We start from the raw sequence: 23380 nt of genomic DNA, 5'->3' as shown, positions 1-23380 counted from the left end.
CCTTAGGAGAAAAACTATGTTGATACCACATTGATATTTTAGTTGTTGCTGAGTAGTGCTGTACAGAGCAAATGATGTTTCAGCTTCTCATACAGTCCTGCCAGTGAGGGAGTTGGAAGTGCACAGGAAGCTGAAGGGGGAAAGAGCCAGAACAGCTGACTCAAATTGGCCAGAAGAGTATTTCAAATGTTATGATATCATGTGAAAGCTATGAAACCAGGGGAGTTTGCCACAGAGGTAGCTCTTGCTTGGGGACTGGCTGGGCATTGGTTGGCAGATGGTGAGCAATCACATTGTGGATAACTTGTTTTGTAAATATATATAAAATTATTATTACTATTATTTCTCTCTTTCTTTTCTCTCTTAGTGAATAATTTTTATCTCAAAATTCAAGTTCAACTTGTAATTTTTCTTTGTCTTGATTCCCTCCCTCATCTCTCTGGGATGATGCAAATATGTAGAATTATCTTCTTATTCATATTGCAGAGAACAAATAACACAAACAAGGACTAAAACACCTTAGTTGAAAAGTGTATCCCTATTACTAAAAATGAATAGATGTGAAATAGAATAAGCGTGCATTTTTATGATGATTTACTTGTCTGCATTTTGATATTTTTTTGTAAAATAGTGTACCATACCTATTTTTGCATGAGACTGCCTTTATGTACTTGTAATGGAAGTAATTCACCTGTGGATGGCTGAGTTCAGAACAGATTGCCCAGAGAAACTGTAGAATCCCTTTCCTTTGAAATATTCAAAAGCTTCAGGTAACTCCACTGCAGTTTGGACCACACAACCTCCAGAAGTCCCTTCTAAATTCAAAATCTGTATTCATGTTACTTGCCAGCCAAGTGGCTTATGCTGAATTTACATTCCAGTGCTTGCATGTTCCAGTGCTCATTGCTTTTAGTATGGCTTTTAACAGTCCATTATATGGATTAATTTTACAGGAGGCTGTTGCATTATAAGAAATTTGGTACAGCAAATCAATCCAAGGTTCCTTGGCCCAGGTACTTAAAGAGATATTTTAGAAACAAGTTCTACTCTCTAACTCAGTTATTTCTGGAACGCTATTTCATCCCAGAACCTACTTTTCAAGGCCTACCTGCTGTCCAGTCTGAGGAGAGTAATAAGCAGAGCTCAAGGAATACAGAATTTGTCACTTCACTGTTGCAGTTGTTGGATAGGAGATATTATTTGAACAAGTTCAAGAGAAGCAGGTGTCTTGGGTCATTAAAAACAAAGGCAGTTTTGGTGAAAATATTCATAGTGGAAATCCTCATTTAGGACTATAAATTGCTCTTGTTCAGGAGGTTACTGTAGTTTAATGAAATATTTCTATATGTCTGCTGTCTTTAAAATTTAACCAAATGAAGAGAAAATGTCAAGCATTAGTTGGAAAGTTACTTACAAAATTGTTAATTATGATGGCTAGTATTATCTTTTATTGACTTCACTGGTTATTTTAAGAGGTTATTACCATGTACAAGTTCTGTCAATGTACCTCCTTTTTTTAGGCTATTACAATCTATTTTTTTTAACTTTTTTCTTCATTATTTCAATTTATGACTTGGACCATTGACATAGAAAAGTCCTCATGATAAAGTGAAATTATATTATGATATAAAGTGCCTTTCCTTTGGGGCTTGCTCAATATTTAATGTTTGATGCTACTGTGTTGGACTTGGCACTTTAGTAGTTTCCTGTGTTACTGTACATTTCCTTATCTACAGGAGTACCCTTGAGGTCTTGTAATTTGCAGACAGTAGGGACTTTCTATCAAGCTTTTGACTGGCCTCTTAATTATTTACCATGTCAAGGATTTTCTAATGTTTTTATTGCCCCCTCGTGGGCCATTTGCTAAAAGCAATTTGTTATTTTGGAGATAAATTATCTTTATTTTGACTTATTTGAGTACACAGCAAAAAGAATTGTAAATAGGCTTTTTCACGTCATCAGAGATCCTATTAAATTCTGCTGCCTCATTTTTTCCTATTCTTAAAACATTTATTTTTGGCTTTGCTAATAACAGCAAACCTCTTGACATTTTAATGCTACAGTTGACTTTTAAAAGACTATAAAGATGAGGTGCATTAAACTATTATTATTTGATAGGGGTTTTTTTTAGGATTTATAAGGAAGAATGTCTCTATGAAGGCTAGATCACTACTGGACAAAAGTAACTGTTGGATTGCACTTGACTAATGGATGAGTTTATGCTTTTAGACTAGTTTATCAAATTGGACTTCTACCACAGATGGGAATGTTTTTTGTTTAGTCTCAATACTCATATCTGGGGAAAAAAAACAACTGTGAAAATTCTTCACCCTCATATTGTCTGTAGGTGTCCAGTCCAGTTCCTTGATGAAATGGAACGGTGAGTCATTGCAGTTTTATAACTGAGTATTACTTTCAAAATTTCCCTTTCTTTCCCCTAAAAAATGTAGAGTTAATTCTTTCACTCTTGGTAATACAAATACTTTTATATGAGGGAACATGTTAGGTTGCCTTGGATTAGTAGTTCTAGCCTCTAGACTGTTGTCTTCTCATCTCTGACTTGAAAAAGAACTTGTATTTATTACATTTCTAACATAATTGTGTCAAGTTGATATAGTCAGGTGAGTTGAATCTTCATGATCTGATTTTGAGAACAATGCAAGATTGGTTCCAGAAAGTCTTCATGAATAATTGTGTTTGGCACATGCAGAAATAATTGGTATGCATATATATACATAGTGTTTCTGTTGTTTTCTATTCCCTTCAAAATTAACCACTTAAATATCAACTAGAGACTTGAATATAATTCCATAGTATTTTTCTAGACAGCTTCCTCCAAGAAATAAATAGGGTTGTTAGACTGTAACTTTTTCAGTCATATTTTTCCAGTATGCCTGTGTTTCAATCTAGCTGTTTTTGTTATATATAAATATGCATCTATGTATATATACATGAATTGACTCTTTCTTGGATGAAGAGTATTCTGTAAAATATTTCTCATAAATTATCTGTATACAAGTAGCTCTGTCTGTTATACAAAAGGATTAATTTCATACCTTACTTTGCAGATTCTGGATTTGCCTTGATATTGTCTAGATATAACTATAAATTTGCATTTCATGACGGAGGGTGCTAAATATGCTTAAAAACTAGCATGTATGTAAGAAAAGTAATGAGAATTAATTTAATTCACTGCTGACATGTATCATTTTTTTCACATGGAAAGTATCCTAATTGTATTAGAAAGTATTTCTAATACTCCTCAACTTTTATGAAATTGTCTTACGGAAAGCATAAAATTCTACTTATTAGCCTAGTTTTAACTCAATTAACAAGGTAGTTTACTACTGCTGGTTTAACCATTTGAAAATCAGTTTACTTACAGAAACTCTTAAAATAGTATGAATTCTGGCTATTCAGATTTCTCTTGTTCTTCAGGCACCAATTTGTGTACACATAAATTGACAATAGCCTCCTGCCATATGGCAGTTTAAAGTCCTGTAGCCCAAGTATAAAGACCAGCATGATCAACAGCAACAGTATAGTATTGAGTAATACTACCTCAAACTCCTTTGGAAGAATTTAGGCAGAAAATAAAAATACAGGTCATTTTGCGCTGTTTGTTTCAGGAAATAAATTTAATCTAATGGTAAAATAGATTTATACCTACAATAAAATACTTGAAAGTTTGTACATTTGTCTTTGTTTCTTTAAGAAGTAAAAACTGTCTTTAATTTCATCTTTTCTATGAAAGCATACAAGCCAGCAAAAATATCTCTCTGTGACTTTCATAATCACTCCAGAGGCATGATTTTCTTATATGTTTATATATTCAGTATTTTAATTCTGATCTATGCTTTCATTACTGTGTCTTAAAAATGCCAGGAGGAGTCACACAATACAGAGACCTTAGAACTATGTGGTTCTCACTGTTGTCCTCAGAGTTTTTGGTGGTTGTTTTTTTTTCTTCACATTAGTACAACTGATATAATTGTTTATTATAATTGTTTTCTTTCTGAATTTGTTTTCCCTTCCTTTCCAGCTGTGCAATCCACATTTCTATTGCATTCATTTCTAAATGTCAAGGCATTATTTGAAAGTTATCATTTTGGAAAACACTGGCAGATGATGAAAATATATAGAAAAAGGGGGGAGGGAGGGAAAGACAAGCGATCAAAGATAAATGGGAAGCATTAAATGCGGCTACCATGCCTGAACTGTGAGCTGTAAGGTGGGAGAGAGGAACAAAGAAGAACAGGATGTTGCAACAGGTGTGCTACATTACTAAAAGAAACTGCTGAGGAGAGAGACTGGCTATCACAGTCATGTGGATAACACAGATAAGCATTTTCTAGATTGCTTCTGCAATTTTGGGACCCTGGTTGCTCTCAGTACTGACAGTTTCTGGGAAGGATTTGTGCATATAAGGCACTTTGGAATTGCCAAATTTTATCTCAGAGAAACATACCAAAGATACTAAATACCAAAAAATACCAAAAATGCCAAAAAAAATACAAAAGAAATAATAAAGAAATACCCCAGACTTTGAGAGAGCATAAAGTTTGAGTAAGCAAGTAGAGAATCAGACACTAACTGTAAGGAACAGAAAGAAATTGTTTTTCTCACTTGGGATTTTGAATTGTTAGCAATGATTATTCCCAATGGAGATGTTGTTTAGAGGTTGTTTATAATTAGAGGGATTTTTTCCACTGCTTTGTCCAGTCCAATTTGCTCATTTTGTTGGAAGAATCAATAGTGCTAGCCAAAATAATTAGCAAATCAGTAGTAACTAATATAGCATAATGTGCATGTCTTCCTTGTTAAAACTGGCATTTAGGAATGGCCTTGACAGAGTGGCAGCCCATACATGGAAGCTGGTGATTTTGCAGACTGACAGCTTTTAAAATTCTGACCACTGTTGTGTTTCATACTCATTCAGTGCAGTTGAAAACAGACGAGGAGAGAGAAAAGCTTTATAAATGAAAATGTCCATAATAAGGATAATTATTTCACTGTTAACAGGGGGAATACATGCATAACTTCTATGATTTCCAGCTTTGCTGTTTTTCTCAAGCTGTTACTTAGGAGCTGAATATTTCACTTAGCTACAATCACTTATACTGGAGCTTTAGAAGCACAAAAGCAACTGATGAAAATAAGTCTAATGACGGAGTCTTGTTCATGTTGCTTTATTTTAATGAAAGAGTATTTGTTTTACAACATGAAAAAGGAGAAGTATCCTTAAGAAAGAATGAAGAACTTAAATCAAAAATAATTTTTCTCATTCTGCTTTTTCTATTTTTAGAGGATAAATGAATATCATGGAGATACTGAAAAAGGGAGGTGTTTGTCTATGTTGGGAACTATCAGACATGGAGAATACAAACACAAATACACATAATCCATTAATCATCCCACAGCAAAATAGAAGGAGAGATAGACCTATGAAGATCTTGCTATATCATTCTTTACTTGTGATATATATGAGCTTTTCTGGACTCAGCATGCCTCAGCATTTTTAATTCACATTGTGACCACTGCTTTGTTCCAAAGCTACCTAGTTGGTAAATACAAATTTCATTTTCTAGTGGCCAATTTATCATATCATATCATAGAATGGCTTAGGCTGCAGGGGATCTTAAAGATCAGCTAGTTACAACCCCCCTAGCATGGACATGAACTCGTGGCTTAAGTCCAGATTTTACTATGTTTCCAAAAGTATTAAGGTTTTAATTTTTGTTATAAAGTTGCATTAAAGAACAGGCAATTATGAGTCAGTAACTGGTTTTACTATAAGAGTGGTATGAGAGAGCAGATAGAAAAGAAAGAGAAAACAAGAAATACAAAGATATAACTTATGGTCTATTCTCTCTTAAAGAAGAGACCAGCACAATGAAAATTTGGTATTAGATGACATATTTTTGTAATGCATCATGCTATTTATTAGCACTTATTTAAAAAATCCTGGAAATAGCAGTCTACCTTGAGATTGATCTACAAAAGTCCTGAAAATCAAAGGAACCTGATGGGGAACCTCCCTCTTATCTGTATCTGAATGCCTCCTAGCATGTTACATATTAGCTGAATTTCATCTAAATTTCATGCTAGAATCAATAATAGGTACATGATGTGATCCTGCTGAGGAACAGATTTTGGAAATGAAATACATTATAAAGTAGAATCTTTGCATACTTCTAAATGCATATTGAAGTAATGGAGAGCACTTAATGCAGTGTAGTCAACTGGTAGTGTCTGTCTATCATAGGTTTTTAAGTTTAGAGCTAATACATTCATTTTTTATCCTCATCTGCCATGAATTGTATAATCATTGAGGATATATATATAAACTCTTTGCTTTTCACAACAGCCTGTATTCTCTAAGATACAAGGAGTGAATGAAGGAAAAGGTTGTTTTTGGAAGTAGTTCCTTCTATTTATCAACACTGTTTAGACAGAAAAATTCTGAAGAAAAATTACTGTCTAGATTTGTGACTAGGCTGGCATATGTGTAAAAATTACAAAGGAAAATAAGTCATCCAAGTTGTCAGTCAGAAACTGTTTAAGTTGTAATGATAAAGAGGATGAAAGTATTTGTTTTAATTTTAATTAAAGTTAAGGGGACAGAAGGTAAAATTCACATTAGTATTCTGAATATTATTGAACATTTATTCTTTTCTGATAGTCTGAGTCAGCAGCCTGTTTGAATCAGTCACTTTTAGAAAATCATATTATTATATATTGGTTTCATCACTTTCCTAATTCTGTTTGGAATATAGCCATCATTTAGTAAATTGCAGAACAAAAACATCTGAAGTACTTCATGGGAGAAAAAAAAAAAAAAAAAAAAAAGAACAAATAAGTGTAGATCCAGCAATAATTTAAATTTCACATTTGTGTGTCAGTGAGGAATGTAAAGTTACACTTGACTACTGTCTCATTCCAGTTTATAGGAGAGAGGAGGTTCTTTTTAATATCTGCATACCCGGCATGAGATTAAGAAACAACAGTTCAAATGTTGGTCCGACCAGTTTATTATAAATCCTAATCAGGGAGTCAGGGAAGGGAAGGGCAGGACTATTACAAATTACGGTGATAGGGAAGAAGGGTGATAGAAAAGATAGGAAATAAGCAAAAATTGCATGAAGCGGGGATAGTCACCACCAGGATCCAGCAGCTGTCCCATTTCATGCCATTTTGAAGGTCTGAAGCAAAAGCAGCAGGGGGAGATCAGCAGCAGCATGGCCGGGCTTGGGCAGCAAGCAGGTAGCAGGAAGAAGTCACAGAGCCAATCTGGGAGGAAGCAGCAGGACTCAGCAGCCCAGGAGAGTCTGTCAGCATGCAGGAATTCCATAGTGAGGAATCTGATGGCAGACACCTTTGTTCTTCAGCATGTTGATAGAGTGCAGAGCAAGTCCAGGAGGGATAGAGGTAGGTAGTGAGGCTTCTCATGTCAGAAACCTCTTTTCTTCATGAGGAATCTGCTGGCAGAAAACCTCACCTCATGGTTGTAGGTCCCCTTTTTATCTTTCTTCTTCTGCCATTGTGGCATTCCTGAGCGCTCTGAGCACCTCCTGAGATGGCCATCTTCCTCGAGATAAGCCCACACAAAAGGCTGCTTCCTGGCCATCAATCTGCGATTTGTCTCTCTCTGGTTGCCCCTGGCCTTGTCCATCTGTGTCCCTCAGACAAAGGATTTCACAGCCAGGACTTGCTTGGGCTTGTTCATCTGTGTCCCCAGCAAGCTTTGGGACAATGATGCAACAGAATAATCTCTTACAACTACTCAAATGTAATTTTATTTAGTTGATATATGAAACAAGTCCTACGCGTACTATACATTCTTGAACCCATCTTTGAGTAGAAAGCATCCTTTACCATAACAATCTATAGCTACTCTGAAAACTTTATGTTGATATTTTCCTTGAAATCCAAGATGAAAATTATGTAAAATATCATAAATGAAGAATTAATAATAGTAGATATTTCTGTTATGTAGAAGTCATCTGATGTAGGAAAGAGTTAAAAACAATAGAAGAAAAAATTGCAGAGAAAGTCCAAGTGGCTATCATATTTAATTTATTTTTACCAAGTACATTTTACAATATTGATTTTTGATCTGAGCAGTGCATTACCTGGAACTGGGATTTTTTGTAGCTAAAAGCACTTGCTTGCTTTGTTTATTCCAGTGTTAGCAGCAAATATTTTTATGCAATTAAAACTTGGAGCTGTTTTTGAAAACAGAGAAAGAAATGTGAAGGACATCAGGGTTTATTTCATAATAGTTTGTAGGTACTCAGCTTCAGAAAATAATCTTTGAAATCCCAAGTCAGTCTTTGCTAATATTTCTGAATATTTATATAGTCCTTATGCATACAGTTTGTACTGGATGCTCCCCATGTGCTTAAGTTTCTACCAGTAGACGTGCTACTCAACAGTGTGTAATGTGAAATAGAGCAATGGTAATTCATTGACATCAACGCCATATCAGGATTTCTCAAAGAGATGTTCACTTGCCTGTGAAGCCTGAGCAGGAAGATTTCAGGACTTGCTTACCAGATAAACATAATAACAGCCAGACATAAAGTAAGAACATTGAAATTATGGTAATTAAAGCTGTTACCTGGTGGACTAGAATTGAACTTTTCCCTGGTTTCCTTGTTCCCCAGAGTGATCAACAGGGACAAGATATAATGAGAGAGTGTTGTTTTGGGTTTTTTTGTTTTGTTTTGTTTTTTAATAATAATAATTATTATTATTTTGTTTTTTGTTTTTTTTAATCTTTCTTATGATAATTGAATTTCCATGGAAGCTGGAGCAGCTTTAGCAGCTTAGAGAGCTTCATCCTGCATGTATTTGACTCACAGTTTAAGTCAGCCCTTTCAGAGTTGATAGATAGGCCTTCTTGTGCCTTCACAGAAGAAAACTGAATTGAATCTTTCCTAATAAGCAAAAGGGAGGAGTGTATTTATTGCCCATGGACTCATTTCACAAGGAAGAACTAATTCATCACTGTTCTGCAGAGGACTGTTAATGGTTCCATCCCCTTCCACAGACACGTGCTTGTACCCAGATGCACCAGCAAACCTTTTACATTGACAATAAGGGTCTATTCCACTGTCTGGAATCTCTTATTTTTTATGTTAAAGGGTTTTGTTGTCTGTCAATATGTCAAGCTTGATTGCTCTTTTGATTTACCAAAGTGTCTCTCCACTTTTCATGAAGAATTCAACTTAAAAGTTAGTTTTATTGCAGTTTGTATAGAAATTTCTGGAAATTTTTTACTGTTACTTAAATTTAAATAAGTGACTACAACTATATTTTATTATTCTTCTGTGCTTGACAACACAAAATCTCTCTTCCAAAGAGTTTAAGTCTTCTCTCTTAGCAGCCGGGGTTACTGGCAGGTTTAATCACAATTTAAATTCATAAAACATTATAAGGTTTTGTGAAGAAAAACAAAGATCAGAGAAAAAATTAAAACACACAAGACAGAGAAATGAAAAATAGTAATTGAAACTGATAATGCACCAACATTATCCATAGGAGACAAATTTAATATGTTTGATTTCAAGATTTACAAAATTTGGCAAATAATTTATTCAGTAGTATTTATTCTGGAGTATCTCCAGAATATCCAGAATAGATGGAGTATCTCCATCTCACATTCCATTGTAATCTGTTTTAGCCAGAATATAAAACCTTTATTAGGAGATACTGTGGGATATAAACTGGAAGATATTTATCTTATTGACTAGCAGTTGTGATTCTTCCCTAAAGATTACATAATTTTTTTCAAAATAGAAAGAATCAGAAAACTGCAACAAGATCTGCCCTCTCTACATAACCTTCACAAATCAATGGCTGTGTCTGTCTGTGTTTCATCTTACAGAAATATATCTATACATATATATGACCTTCCCAAGAATATGTTTTTCAACATAGTTTTCAACATATTGCCCTGCAACGTTTCAGTTTGATGTTTTCAGTCAAGGGCAGCAGTGAAAGCCTAACCAACTTAAGTCAAAATCTGTATGGAGCTAATGCAGAGCTGTTCCAGGTACAGAGTTTTGATTGTATTAAGAATTTTTGGGAATAAATGTTTCATATCAGTTAAAACAGTGAAGGCAATCCTGCTAGAGGTGCTGTATAGCAGGCTTGCCATGGTTTTTGCAGCAGTACTTGGACTGAAGTTTTCCTCAAGAACAGATCCAATGATTACATGTAATCGGAAGCCTATAAAGTATCTGCTTTAATTCTCAACATTGACTATAGCAATAATGAAAGTGAATACTGATAATATTTACTAGTTTAGACAGGAAACATTATTCAGCAATATGTTCAAAGGCCGTGCCTAAACATTAGCAAAACATTAGTCAGTGTCCGAAAGTGATTCAAATATCACCTGCTGCTGACATTTAACCACAAGTTAAGAGAAACAAAAAGAGAAAAAAATGCAGCAGAACTTGGTCATATTTTATACTTACTGTCTGATTGCTTTGGAATAAAATTCTATATAAATGTTGTGCTGAAAAACATCTGTTTTGGGAAAGAACCAAAGAAAAAAAAATAAAAACCAACCAGAAACAAAATTAAAAAATAAAACTTGGAAAGACAGAAATAACTTTTATCTTCCAGTGCTAAAATATAAACTGGAATAGTCAAGAATTGATGACAATCTTCAAGCAAATGGGGAAAGAAGTTATACTATGCTGCTTCCCATTTGGGTTATCCTCGTAAAGAACTGTTTAGTTCAGCCTGGGCATGCTTATCAAAATGCCACTCTTCAGGATGCCAGTAACATATCATATCTCAGAACAAAATGTGCAAACAACTATGCTGCCAATTTTTGACTGAAACATTTACAAACACAAGTGAGCACAATATTATAACTTAAGTTGTTTCTCTGTGGATCCTTTTTCAGATGGAATTTAATACTTTTTGTGCGTAGAGAACAAGGAAAACACATAGAGAAGATGGATGTGCACATTTCAGATTTCTTCCCTCTCATTTTCTCTCACTTGGATGAGATGCACAAATGAATATTTAGTAGAAAAGGGAAGCAAAATGTTAGAAACACACTTCTTTGCATAGATCCACAATATTTTTTTCATTAACAGCCTCCTTGTTCTGTGCAGTGGCTTGAGACCTACCTTCCAGAGTTTCATAACTAAAACAGCTAGATTCAATAGAGACTATTTTGCTCCAAAAATTATAAATCTTTCATAGAAATTAGAGTAAATAGTTTCTTAATTTTGTTATACATGAAAAAAAAAAAAGTGTCATCAATGTTTTACAAGCTTTTTGCTAGCATCAGGTGAAAGATTTTCTGTTAATATTCAGGGAAACCTGCTAATGGAAGGAAATAAAGATAATTTATTTGATCTATAGATATGACTTACCATGGGGTTTCTTTCTGGTAATGTAAGACTAATAAGACTGCTGAAATGAAGCACAACAGATTATATTTTGTGTTCCACTGACTGATTAAAATACTGTTTTCTACCATAGCACGAATTATGATAAAAATTTGAAATGCATTTCTTTTTGAGGGAAAATAGGCTGGAATATGTGTATCAGAGGTTCTCTATAATACAAAGCTAATTTCCTCATCCAATCTAACATGGTACCAGGATTGTGATTATACATAGAACCATGAGTGTAGATTTTGTCTCTTGTCTCTCTATGCTGTTTCACTTGAGAGAACATCTTCTGAAGGTGTGGAGCTCTTAGAGTGGGTCCAGAGGAGGGCCATTAAGATGATCACAGGGCTAAGGAACCTCTCCTATGTGAAAAGGTTGAGGCAACTGGGATTGTTTAGGTTGGAGAATGCTCTGGGGAGACCTCACTGTGGCCTTCCAGTACTTAAAGGGAGCATATAAACAGGAGGGAGAACGAGTGTTTACAAGGTTGGATAGTGATAGGATAAGGGGGAATGGACTTAAACTGAGACAGGGGAGGTTTAGGTTAGATATTAAGAGAAAGTTCTTCACACAGAGGGTGGTAACACACTGGAACAGGTTGCCCAAGGAGGCTGTGGATGCCCCATCCCTGGAGGTATCCGAGGCCAGGCTGGATGTGGCTCTGGGCAGCCTGGTCTGGTGGTTGGTAACCCTGCACATAGCAGGGGGTTGAAACTGGATGACCATTGTGTTCCTTTTCAACCCAGGCCATTCTATGATTCTATGAATGTTCTGTATGTGATTGCAGGTAGATATTTAAATGGAGTACGGAGAGGAATGACTCTTATAGACCCTTGAAGGATCTGGAGGTCCTGTTTGAAATGGTCTATAAATGTCAGTAGGAAAGTGAACTCTCTTCCCTAAAAAGCAAAGAAAATTCTCTGTTAGGACTACAGAAATGCTTTGTGACTCTGGCTTTAGTTTGGCTTTCTTAGGGGTTAGCACACTAGCATCATTTAGGTGGTATTGCACTCATCCTTCTCTTTATGAACTTTCTTAATACTGAAGATTTGATAAAAAATTCAAGATGTTCCTCTTCAGCATGATTCGGACTACTGAAAGAGAATGAGAGAAACGTCTTGCTACTGGGGCTTATTTTATCATGATACTTCTTTGTAAGTCCACAACAGAATTCCCCAAAGTAGTATAACCCAAAGTATTGTCTGTATCTCACAGCCAGGCAGGATGCTCAAATTTTTGATGAGCAATAGGCTAGTTTGTAAGAAACAGCACGTATATGGAGACCAAAATACAGGTTGTTACTGAAAGTATATTACAGGTTACCTTTTGAGTAGGCTACTCTTCTGTGCTTCTCATTTACAGAACAACACTGATACTGCTAGAAATGGATCCTCTAAGCATAGATGACATTAATATAAGTTTTCCTATGCCTATCTGTGTTGGTATTATTTCCAAATAGAATCTTCCAATACCATTGTTCTGACTTCTGCATACACTAGTTTAGTGTAGTGCGTACACTAAAATTGGAATGATACAGAGAAAATTAGCATGGCCTCTATGCAAGGTTAACACACAAATTCGTGAAGTGTCCAAATTTTTTTTAAGCTCAAAGAGGGTAGATTTATGTTAGGTGTAAGGAAAAAATATTTTACAGTAAGGGTGGTGATGCATTGAATCAGGTTGCACAGTGATGTGGTTGATGCCCCCACCCTGGAGACTTTCAAGGGGAGGCTGGATCAGGACCTGGGCAACCCGATCTAGCTGTTGATGACCCTATTCATTACAGGAGAGTTGGACTAGATAGCATTAAGAGGTCCCTTGGAACTCTAAGGATTCTATAGGATGAAATTCCGTCAGTTTGCTGAGTGACAAGTGCCTCAGAATAGAAGAATTAAGTACAGACAGCCTTTTCATATTGACTTGCTAACTGTAAACTTTAAATTAGGTCACAGCACAATTATTATCTTTTTAATCACCTGGCAGAGGGGCTGTGAACAAAGGGTGAGAGGATTATTCATTGTAATGAAGAAGAAGAAAGTAAGTAGTAAATCAAATTAATGAACATCATATATGAATGTTTATTAATGTAAGAAATGTAAACAGAATCATCTTACATTATGATTGTGATCACAGTTATGAATTAGTTGACATAACAGAAATTTGATGAAGTCACATGACTGGAACATTAACACAAATAGTACTCATTTCATAGGAGGTTTTTTTTTTTTTTGTAAGCAATTACCGTAATTCCCCTGACTATAGATTGTAATGACAGAGATTCAGAGAGAAACAGTAGAATGCGAATCTGCGGCTATAGAACATGGGGCAACAGGCAGAAACTCATACACAGGAAGTTCCATACAAACACGAAGGAGAACTTCCTTGCTGTCAGAGTTATGGAGTACTGGAACAGGCTGCCCAGAAAGACTGTGGAGTCTCTTCCAGAGATATTCAAGACCCAACTGGAACCTTCCTGTGCAACTTATTGTAGGAAACCTTCTTTAGCAGAGGGTTGAACTTGATGATCTCTAGAGGTCTCTTCTAACCCCGGCAACTCTGTGATTGTGTGAAATGACATCAAATTTTGGGAAAAATAAAAAAGAAAAAAAAAAGAAAAATAATGAAGAGAAAGTAAATCTAATTTTGTCTATAAGTTGATGGCTTTCTGTAACTAGATGGATTTGTCTGTAAAAAAAAGAAACAGTAAGTCAATTTAGATATCCATTAAGAGGTAAAGGTCACAAAATTTAATAAAAGAGATAGAGAAATCAGGAAAATAAAAACATGAGGATTGTTTGTGAATCTTCATGCATCCACTTAAAAAAAAAAAAGCGGCCAATGAGATACATTTTCAGAAGTGTGCCAATATCTTTATTGATGCCACACAGGGAGTTCAGCCTCTGAAATTCCACTAAATGAGGCTGATGTCTGATATGTTTTTTCAAAATAAAGAACAATGTTGACATTGGCTATTCGAAGAAAAATACATATTCAAATGGACAGCTGTGAGCTCATGGTAGGCTTAATGACATCAGCTAAGAAAACCTACAGCCAATTATTTAATTAAATTACAATTATTTTTAAAAGAATGTTTATAGTTTATATGGATTACAATTGCTTAAGGATTTGGCAATTGCTTAAGGATTACTTATTTCCTATCCATTCAATATAAGCAGTTATCTGGAAATAAGGTGAAAATTTGTCACCATTAGAAAATAAAGGAAATGGAGCAAATCATAACCAGTTCCAAGTTGTGAAAGGACAGGAAAAGACCCAAAAGTGACCCAAAACCCACATCTGATCTTGACAAATTTTTGAAGATAATTATTGTTCATATAATACAAGAGATTACTTGAATGGCAGTTTTAGTTGCAGTACAGCCTGCAAAATGTGACTAATTATCTCCCACAGCTCTAAGAAACTCATTTCCCAAGGGAATTGTGGCAATAAAACTTTGTCCTTATAACATTTTACATTTGTAAAAGATTTATAAAATTCACTAATTAAGCTTGACAAACCTCAAGAGAACAAGTAAAGTAACAGTTTACTCATTTTTATGTATGCTGCACACCCAAGTAATGGGACTTGCCAAAGGTCACACAAAGTTAGAGGCAGAGTCTGAAAGAGATAAAAAGACATCCTTTCCAAAAGGCCAATGACAAAAATGTGCCCAGCAAACAATATTCTTCTGCCATAGTTTAGAATGCTGAGTGCCTATGCTTGTTAAAATGTCATTGGACAGAGTGTTATGATAGTTTCTATCTTCTTGTTTGCTCTACGTTGTATATTAATGCAGAAAGAGTAACTTTCTGTATATTAGGTATAATAAATTGGCTGTTTTTAGGATTACTAAAATAAATCCTACATTTTTTTCATCATTTTTCAGTATTCGTAGCATTGTGCACCAAGAGAAAGCTTTCTGAGTGGGAAAAAAATGTCTGAAATGTCACCAGTATTTACTGATATGGTAATAAATTAGCAAAGAATGTGAACAAAAGTATTTGGCTTGCTATAGAGAGGTTCTTCGTATCACAAGAGCCACTTAAAGAAAAACAAAATTGATTGTAGGGTAGGGATGAGTGAAACTTAATTTGAAAGAAAAGCCACCTGCAACAGAACAGAGTACTGAAATTCCAAGGGAATGTGTGCCTTATGCCCCAAAATTCTCAGAGAGAAAAATGTAACTATTGTATATAATTATAAATATATATTATAAAGAATTATTTATATGTATATATAAATAATGTAATTTGTTCAGGTGCCTATCTTTTGCTAAAAAGGGATACATTATTTTCTTTATTGTACAAAGCTAAATATCTTTTTTACATGAATAAACTTAAAACTTGTGAGCACATAAGTCTAACACCTGAAAAGACTGGAGGATAAGGTCACTATGGCTTTTCTGTAATATCTAACATAATCTCAGCTATAGGAAAAAAAAAAATCTGAGACTTAGTACTCTCTAGGGCTTACTCCAGAGGAGTACTAAAAACCTATGTCTAAAATGTTAAATAAAATTTTATCAGAGGTCAGTTCAAGACTGGTTGACAAATGGCAGCAAATGTTTATTGGCCAAAGGCAAAATTATTTAGAGCTATCTCTTCCACCAACAAGGCTTGGTGAGAATCGGGTTGCTCAAAATAAAGTTGCATGTGAAATTAAAACATCTGTGGCCACAGCATTGAAACTTAAGTGGTATGAATAATCTTAATTGATCAAACTCATTATCAAACTCATTTCATTATATATATTACATATATACATATATGTATTTACTTACATTCCAAATCACAAAACACAGACAGAGCTTTACCAAAGTTGTGACAACTGCCCTGAGACAACTGCTGGAATTTGCAGCCAGTAGATGTTCAGAAAATAAATAAATAAATAAATAATAAAATCTGCACTGTGCTTTTTTCCAGTTACTGCTTTTAGATATAAGACAAATTCTTCAGCCTTTCTTCACATTAAATTATCTTTAAATCATGAAACTATCTTGCTTGAAATTGAGTTACTTTTAATTTGACATTCAGAGGAGAGCTTATTTAGTGGTAGGATGAAAATGAAAGCAATTTCATAGTGTCAGTCCCTGCTTCCTCTTTATTTGTAAACACACTTTCATACAAACAAAAGCAAACAAATATTGTCTAAAGTGGCTGCAAAATAATTAATCGTAAGGGAAAGGATGAAAACATGAAGCAATATCAGCATTTAGTTTGCTGTAATTAGTTCAAACAATTTCAAAACCAAAATGCATATCTAAAGGAAAAGAAGCCAAATGCTCAGTCTCTTAACAGTAAAACTGTCCTGACATCTTTATATTATAAATATTTCAGATTGTTTATAAACCTTTGCATGGGGACTCTCCTTTTCTTTTCTTTTCTTTAGACAACATAACTAAATATCTAACAAAATATTGGTAAAATATCAAAAGATACAGACTGAACTACTGTATTATATGCATCAGTTTCCTAATTTCTAAAGCCAAACTGATTTTATAACAATATATTTTGCCTACCATTCTAAGGCCTTGATTTGCCTTCTAGATTGCAGGTGCAGGTTACTTATCTTCTAACATCAGCTCCTTCTTTGCATTTGTTAGTGATTTGCATGTCCTCTAGATGATAGAATAGATACACCTGCATGCTGGAGGGCTGTATTATATCATTACTTAGGCTTGTGTCAGGCTACTTTGTACCCCAGCACAGCATTTGATGGTAAGCACTTTGTTCTTTGCTTGCTTCTTTACTTCTGCCTGAGTTATTTTTCCTCTTTCAGCAAAATAGCTTCCCTGAAAGGCAGTAGTTGTGTGTGGTTTGCTGGGTTATCATTAAGCAGGACAGCAGTCAGAAGCGTCATTAAAAAAATTGAGCTGTTTTTTTTTGTTTGTTTGTTTGCTTTTTATTTTTATTTTTTATTATTATTTTTTTAATGCAATAATAGATACTTTTTCAGGAAATGTACTTATCTTGGGGTCTTAAGTTCATTCACAAACGCTGGTGTATTCATGTTCTTTCCAATAGACCCATCAGTGACTCCACTCAAATGGTTTTAGTAACTTTCCTAGATCTAGATCCTAGAGTACGTCTCTGACTTACCAAAGTTACCTATCAACCTACACACTAGCACTATAAACAGGAGAACAGAGTTGATTCTAAATCTGGAATGTACTATTTAACTTAATGAGGACATACGAATTCAACACTGATGATTTAACTTGAATGTAGCTGTTACTTAAGCTGTTACAAAGTATTACTATGCAGAACAAAATGCCTGCACAATGCATATATAATACAGAAGAGCATTAATTTGGCTAGAATGTCTGCAATTCTAGAAGTTCTTGTTGAAAAGAAAGATTGCAATTTATTTAAAGAGAAAACTTTTTTTGCAAAGGAAAAATTCATAACCAATAAATCTTTAGGTTGCTAGTTCATCCAGAATATTATTTTTAAGTTGTAAACATAAAGCATGATTTATTGCTTATAACTCATGCATAAAACATAGTGAACTGAATTGAAAAATTATTCCACTGTATTTTCAATGGAATTAAGTTTTTTTTGTTTTTTAAAAACAAAAGAATTAAATGTTTCTATTATGTTTCTTTAGTCACCAGATAGAGGTTGATTAGATAGTGTAATTGCTGAGGTATATTTTTCTTCTTTGCAATGTGCATATATACAGTGAGTGCATACATAAACAGAGAAAGCTAGATACGTTAAACCAAGGCATAAACCTTCAACAGCAAATTATACAATACTTACCTTTATTACAAAGTATTTTAATATCTGTTTGAAAAATACTGTTTGTTTTCAAAAATGTTATTTAAAAAAAAAAAAAAAAAGCACAAGTCTGTGCTATCTCACCCCTGGTTTAGAAAACCTATGATGATGTCATTGACATCCATGTATGCTGTAGAAAGATAAATCAATGACATGCAGTGCAAAGCTAACTACCCTGGCAGAACTTACAAAATTAACATGGAAGATGTATGTCTTAATTACTTGATTCACATACAAGAATTTTCAGCTGCCAACAGGCTGTGTTCAGTGTAAAATACAAATCAAAGAGGACTTAAAATGACTGACCTGAGCACCGCTGTACAGTGAACTTGTACCCAGAACTGAATGCACAGATTTCCAAAGGAATTCTGATTTCTCTTAAGAGATAGAAGGTGTGATATCTTCTTGTGTTTCTCCCTGTGATTTCTGAAAATGTTAAACAGTTAGTTCATGGTGTTATGCTTTAGTTCAACAGGTAACAAAGCACCACGCAGTCCTTCACTCAAATCTTTACAACCCCCACGTGGGATGTAGGAGCGAACTGAGAAACAAAACAACAATGTAGAACACATGAGCTGACATAAAAACCATTTACTAAGACTATTATTTACTAAGAACTACTGACAAAATTCAACTTTGTTCATGAAAGCATTGCATTTTTCTTCCTGGTTTGTGAGGCTATCCAACTACTTCATAGGATCAGTAAACAACTTCAAAAACCTTTCCAAATCCATAGAACTAATATTTTTTCATAAATTTATAATTGTACATAGCACAGCTTGTTCAAACAGAAATACAACGGTTATCTAATACTCACATAAATTTCACAGTTGGAAGTGATGGCTTTTCTTGGGTATCTTTGTTTCTTTTAACTTATTTTGATGTCTGCAGGATTTATAATTTGGCTTTTAAAGCTGGTTTAGCTTTTTTTTAATAGTCTAAAATTAGATCAAAGCAAGAAGATTTGTTTGTCATACTAAAACTTCATATGTAGGATTTACATGAATTACCCGAGTGCATATTACAGCTACTTAAAATGTTCTCCAGGGTTTCAAGCATTAATTCTTAAGTGTGGCAGAGATTCAGAAAATATTTTATACGTCTGAATTTCCCTGAAATGCACTCGCTCATTTCTGTTTTATGGCTTTCTCTTTATAGATATGAAGTGAGTGACACAAATACAATTTCATTTGTTCATGTATAACCTCAACAAGCCCTCAACCCTCAAATACATGGTTCATTTTTATTCAGTGTTGTTTCAAATAACTGGGAAGGGAAAGAGCTACTGTTATGAATACTATGTAAGGTAATTGTTGCAATTGTCAGAAACAAGCAGTTTTCTCGTATTTGATGGTATATCTCCTTAATTCTTGTCTACTTGCTCTACCTCAAAAAATGCTGTAAGTCTGGTTTTATAACCACATTTCTTCCTAAATCCTGGTTGTTTGTGGAACATATGCTGATTATACCACACAGACAAGATGCTTTTACTAAACCTGTGGCCTTTCTGAATGCCAAGTATGTAGTAGAGTATAAAAAAGGTTTTTCTAATAATTTTGTCTTATGATCATCATAAAAAAGCGTGTAGCTTTGTGGTAATTTATGATAGTGCATCTGCTGAGCTACAGGATCTTGGAAAATCTATCCTGAGAAGGGTGTCCTAAACTAAAATTATTATGCATTCATTAAGTTGCAATAAATAGAAGAGCTAATGCATTAAAGTTAATAGGGCTGCTGGAGATATTTACAGTGAATAACAGTATGAGTAGCTCTCAGAGAGATATGAATCTCACTGGGAAATCCATTTCAGTATAAAGCCTCTAAAAATTGGGTAGTGAGAATGCAATAGATTGGTGCTCATGGCATGCTTCTCAAAAAAAATCTGTCACTTCACAATGAACTCATTCTGGGTAAATTCATTACTGCTTATTGAAATAGCCTTATATACTATAGTATATAATCACAGTATATGTTCTTATTCTTTGGATAGTGATATTTCTGTGACTTTTAGTAAAGCTGACTAAATACAGCATGTCTAATTAAAAAAAATATGGTTTGATATGGGAATAGTTGGACAAATAAGGTTTAAAGATATTCATATTTTGGTAATAAGGCTTCAGACTATATTTTCTATAAGAAATTAATTGAATATAGTAATAAAAACAAACTCAAAAGTCATGTGTCATCAAAATAATACATACTTTTAAGATTCTTCTTCAAATATAGTTTTGAAAGAGCATTCTAGATTCACTTTCTCATCCATCTAAATTACAATTAATTAATGGCACGAAGTTTTGCAGAAAGTGTTCACTAATTACATACACTTGAATTAATACTTGCACATGTACCTTCTTTGGCTAGCAAATTCTCTGCATGAAGAAATCTCTGCTCACAAGACATATTTTGATTTTAGATGCGTTCATTATTCTGTATTTCTCTATAGGTATTGTTCACATTTCCATTGCTGTTTCGGTGCAGAGCAATGCTTGATAATTGAAGGATCTACTTTTCCCCCATTTTCCACTATTAACATTGATAGTATGCACTGTACTTTACGGTACTATACATTTCCTAGACAATGTCCAGACAAACTCAGAGTTGGGGATTTAATGCAAGTATTCTCTTATTTAAGGTTGAGGATGGCAGAGTAATGTATGTAAAAGCTATTGGAATGATCTAATGTACTGGCATAACAGAGAAGAGCATTGCTAAGGAGGAAGTTGATATCTAAGGAAAATAAAGTTCAAAATAACCATAAGAAAGACAAATACCTTGCAGATACTGGACAAGACTGTATACTAGATAAAATGAATACAGTTGTGTTCTCCAGCTATATTCATGCTCCAGGGCTTGCCCAAAGAATCAAACATCTCTGTGAAGGATCTTCTTTCTGTCAGTGTACCTATGTAATGTATAATTGCATTACAAAATCCTCTGCAAGATATCACACAATTTAGACTTTGAATATCTGTTTATTTTTGGTAGTACTGAATTAGTCTTTTTTTAATACTACTTTCTGAAAGCAAAGATAATTTTAAAAATGTCATAAAACAACACAAACAAAAGGTTTTTGTTTTTTTGTTGTTTTTTTTTTTTTTAAAGCAGTTTGAGTTTTTTCACAGTTTGGGCTCTGCATTTGCAATTGGCTGTTCTGTTTGCAGTCTCGCTGTTCCTCGAAATAACGTTCACATGCAGATATTGGGACTGCAGATTTGGAAATAGAGAAATGAAGCAGTGAGTCAATAGTTTAGCTTGTAGCCAATGAAACTGCTTTATTGTAGAAGAGTTCATGTGGAATAGGACTCAGTTATCACTTAGGACAGAAATCACCATGTAGAAGAAACCAAAATACTAGAAATTGTGTAAGATTGCTTAACTTGAACCATCAGCTATTGTCAGGTTGAAGACAACTGCATGGATGTGCACTAGTCAAGACCAAAGTGTCCAGAGAATATACCTAAATAAATTATGAGGTCTGGAGTATCTGGAGTCCAAATCACTTGAAATATCCAGTGCTTTATCTTTTTTGGAAAAAAAAAACAAACAACTGAATTCAAACTGTTGGTTTACCCTATGGAGATGTATTTTTCTCATATCTCCAAGCAGTTAAACTGTGAATGCTAGCCTAGAACTTATGGGAAATGGAAATGTGAGATGAAGGATCTGGCTGAGTTCAAAGACCTACATATTTGGTGTACAGTGTCCCCAGTACAAAGAGTGGCAAATCAAATGAGTCTCTGACTTATTTTTTAAAATTCTACATTGTTAAGCTATACAATTGACTTGATTGCTCCAGGATCTTTTCTTAGCTGTAAAAGGAGGCATTTTTTGGGAACCATTCATCTTATTCTTCAAGATAAGACAATTTTTTTTCTAAAAAGGTATCTTTTTTTTTCACTTACAGTGAAGAGATCTAGTGGAATTAGCCCAAATATGTGATGAATTTGCTATGGCTGACAAAAAAAAAAAAAGAGAGAGAGAAGAAGAAGGAAATCTCACCTGGGACTTGAATAATTTCCAAGAACAAAAGCTGTATGGTTCACTGTATGATAAGGGTAACCAGGATCTCTCCACAGCAGTGTGATATGTGACTTAAAAGTGGTATTCTTTCATATTACTGATGATCATATGCTCGTCCTTGTTCTCTTCATTCTTTTTATTCCTGCAAGGAAAAAGAAGTCACATATATGTGGGAGTGTCAAACATAGGAAACAGATTTATATCAAATTTAAAAAGGAAAACATTACCATCATGAAACCATTTCAGCAGGTTGATGTCAAACAGTACAGCCAAATAATTATCTCCAAATTATCTCATTTATAATCAGCAAGATACCTTTTAACTGGGCTGAGCATTATGCTTTCTTCACATAGAGCTAACGTAGCCTATTTCAAAAGCATATATACTAAAATGAATATTATAATATGAATTGTTCTTTCTAACACATTGGTTGTACATAATGCTCCTCTTTTTGAGGTGTTAGAAACACATCCAGAAAAGGCTGTTTGAAATCCCCAAATCTGCCCCCTGAATGAAGGCTTGTGGATATTCTTTCTCGTGGTTCCCTGCCCCACAGTGTATCCCATGAATAAAATTAGCTCAATATATGCCAAATCTTTCTGGGTGTTTTTTTTTGTTTGTTTGTTTGTTTTTTTTTCTGGACATTTTGAATGTCATTAATTCCAGTTTAGATGAGCAGTACTCAAGAGAATGAAATTGTTTCACTGCAGCAAGGTCTGCCTCTTTGTTCAGTGGGTCTCAAAACCAAGTAAGTGCCAGTGTGCTCAGCCGCAGGTCTGGGAGCTGCAGCTGACCCTGCTGATAGCTGCAGGCCTTCAGCACCCTGGTACACTGAGCTGCCAGGTACAGGAAGAAGTTTTTTTTACTGTTTGTTTTTGTTTGTTTCTTTTGTCACAATTTGTTCCCTTTCTAATAAGTAATTAGATGCATTTTCATTAAAAAAAAAAAAAAAAAAAAAGAGAGAGCAAGCACTGGTACTGATAGTGTAGAATAATGAGAACTGGGAGGAGCAATCCTTGAGAGCAGCCATGCAGAGAAGGACCTGTGGGTCCTGGTGCATGAAAAATTTAACATGAGCCAGCAGTGTATTCTTGCAGCTTGAAAAACAAATGGTATCCTGGGCTCCATCAGAAGAGGGGTGGCCAGCAGGGACTGGGAGGT

The 23380-nt window shown here is 34.5% G+C and overlaps 1 protein-coding gene, 1 long non-coding RNA gene and 1 other non-coding gene across 10 annotated transcripts in view; 2 read left to right on the top strand and 1 right to left on the bottom strand.

The window, feature by feature from the left end:
* Positions 1-23380, top strand: part of CNTN5 (contactin 5) — a 597686-nt gene that overhangs the window by 291967 nt on the left and 282339 nt on the right. The window lies entirely within an intron of this gene.
* LOC125688504 (U6 spliceosomal RNA) lies at positions 12913-13020 on the top strand. Its single transcript, XR_007374762.1, has one exon. It is a non-coding gene; the product is annotated as a U6 spliceosomal RNA (small nuclear RNA).
* LOC125689828 (uncharacterized) lies at positions 13555-17144 on the bottom strand. The gene is made up of 3 exons (XR_007375420.1): positions 16939-17144; positions 14939-15038; positions 13555-14105 (listed from the first exon to the last, which is right to left on the bottom strand). It is a non-coding gene; the product is annotated as an uncharacterized LOC125689828 (long non-coding RNA).

Source organism: Lagopus muta, chromosome 1, assembly GCF_023343835.1.
Source record: "Lagopus muta isolate bLagMut1 chromosome 1, bLagMut1 primary, whole genome shotgun sequence".
Lineage (NCBI taxonomy): Eukaryota > Metazoa > Chordata > Aves > Galliformes > Phasianidae > Lagopus > Lagopus muta.
This window is presented reverse-complemented; position numbering and strand designations above follow the sequence as displayed.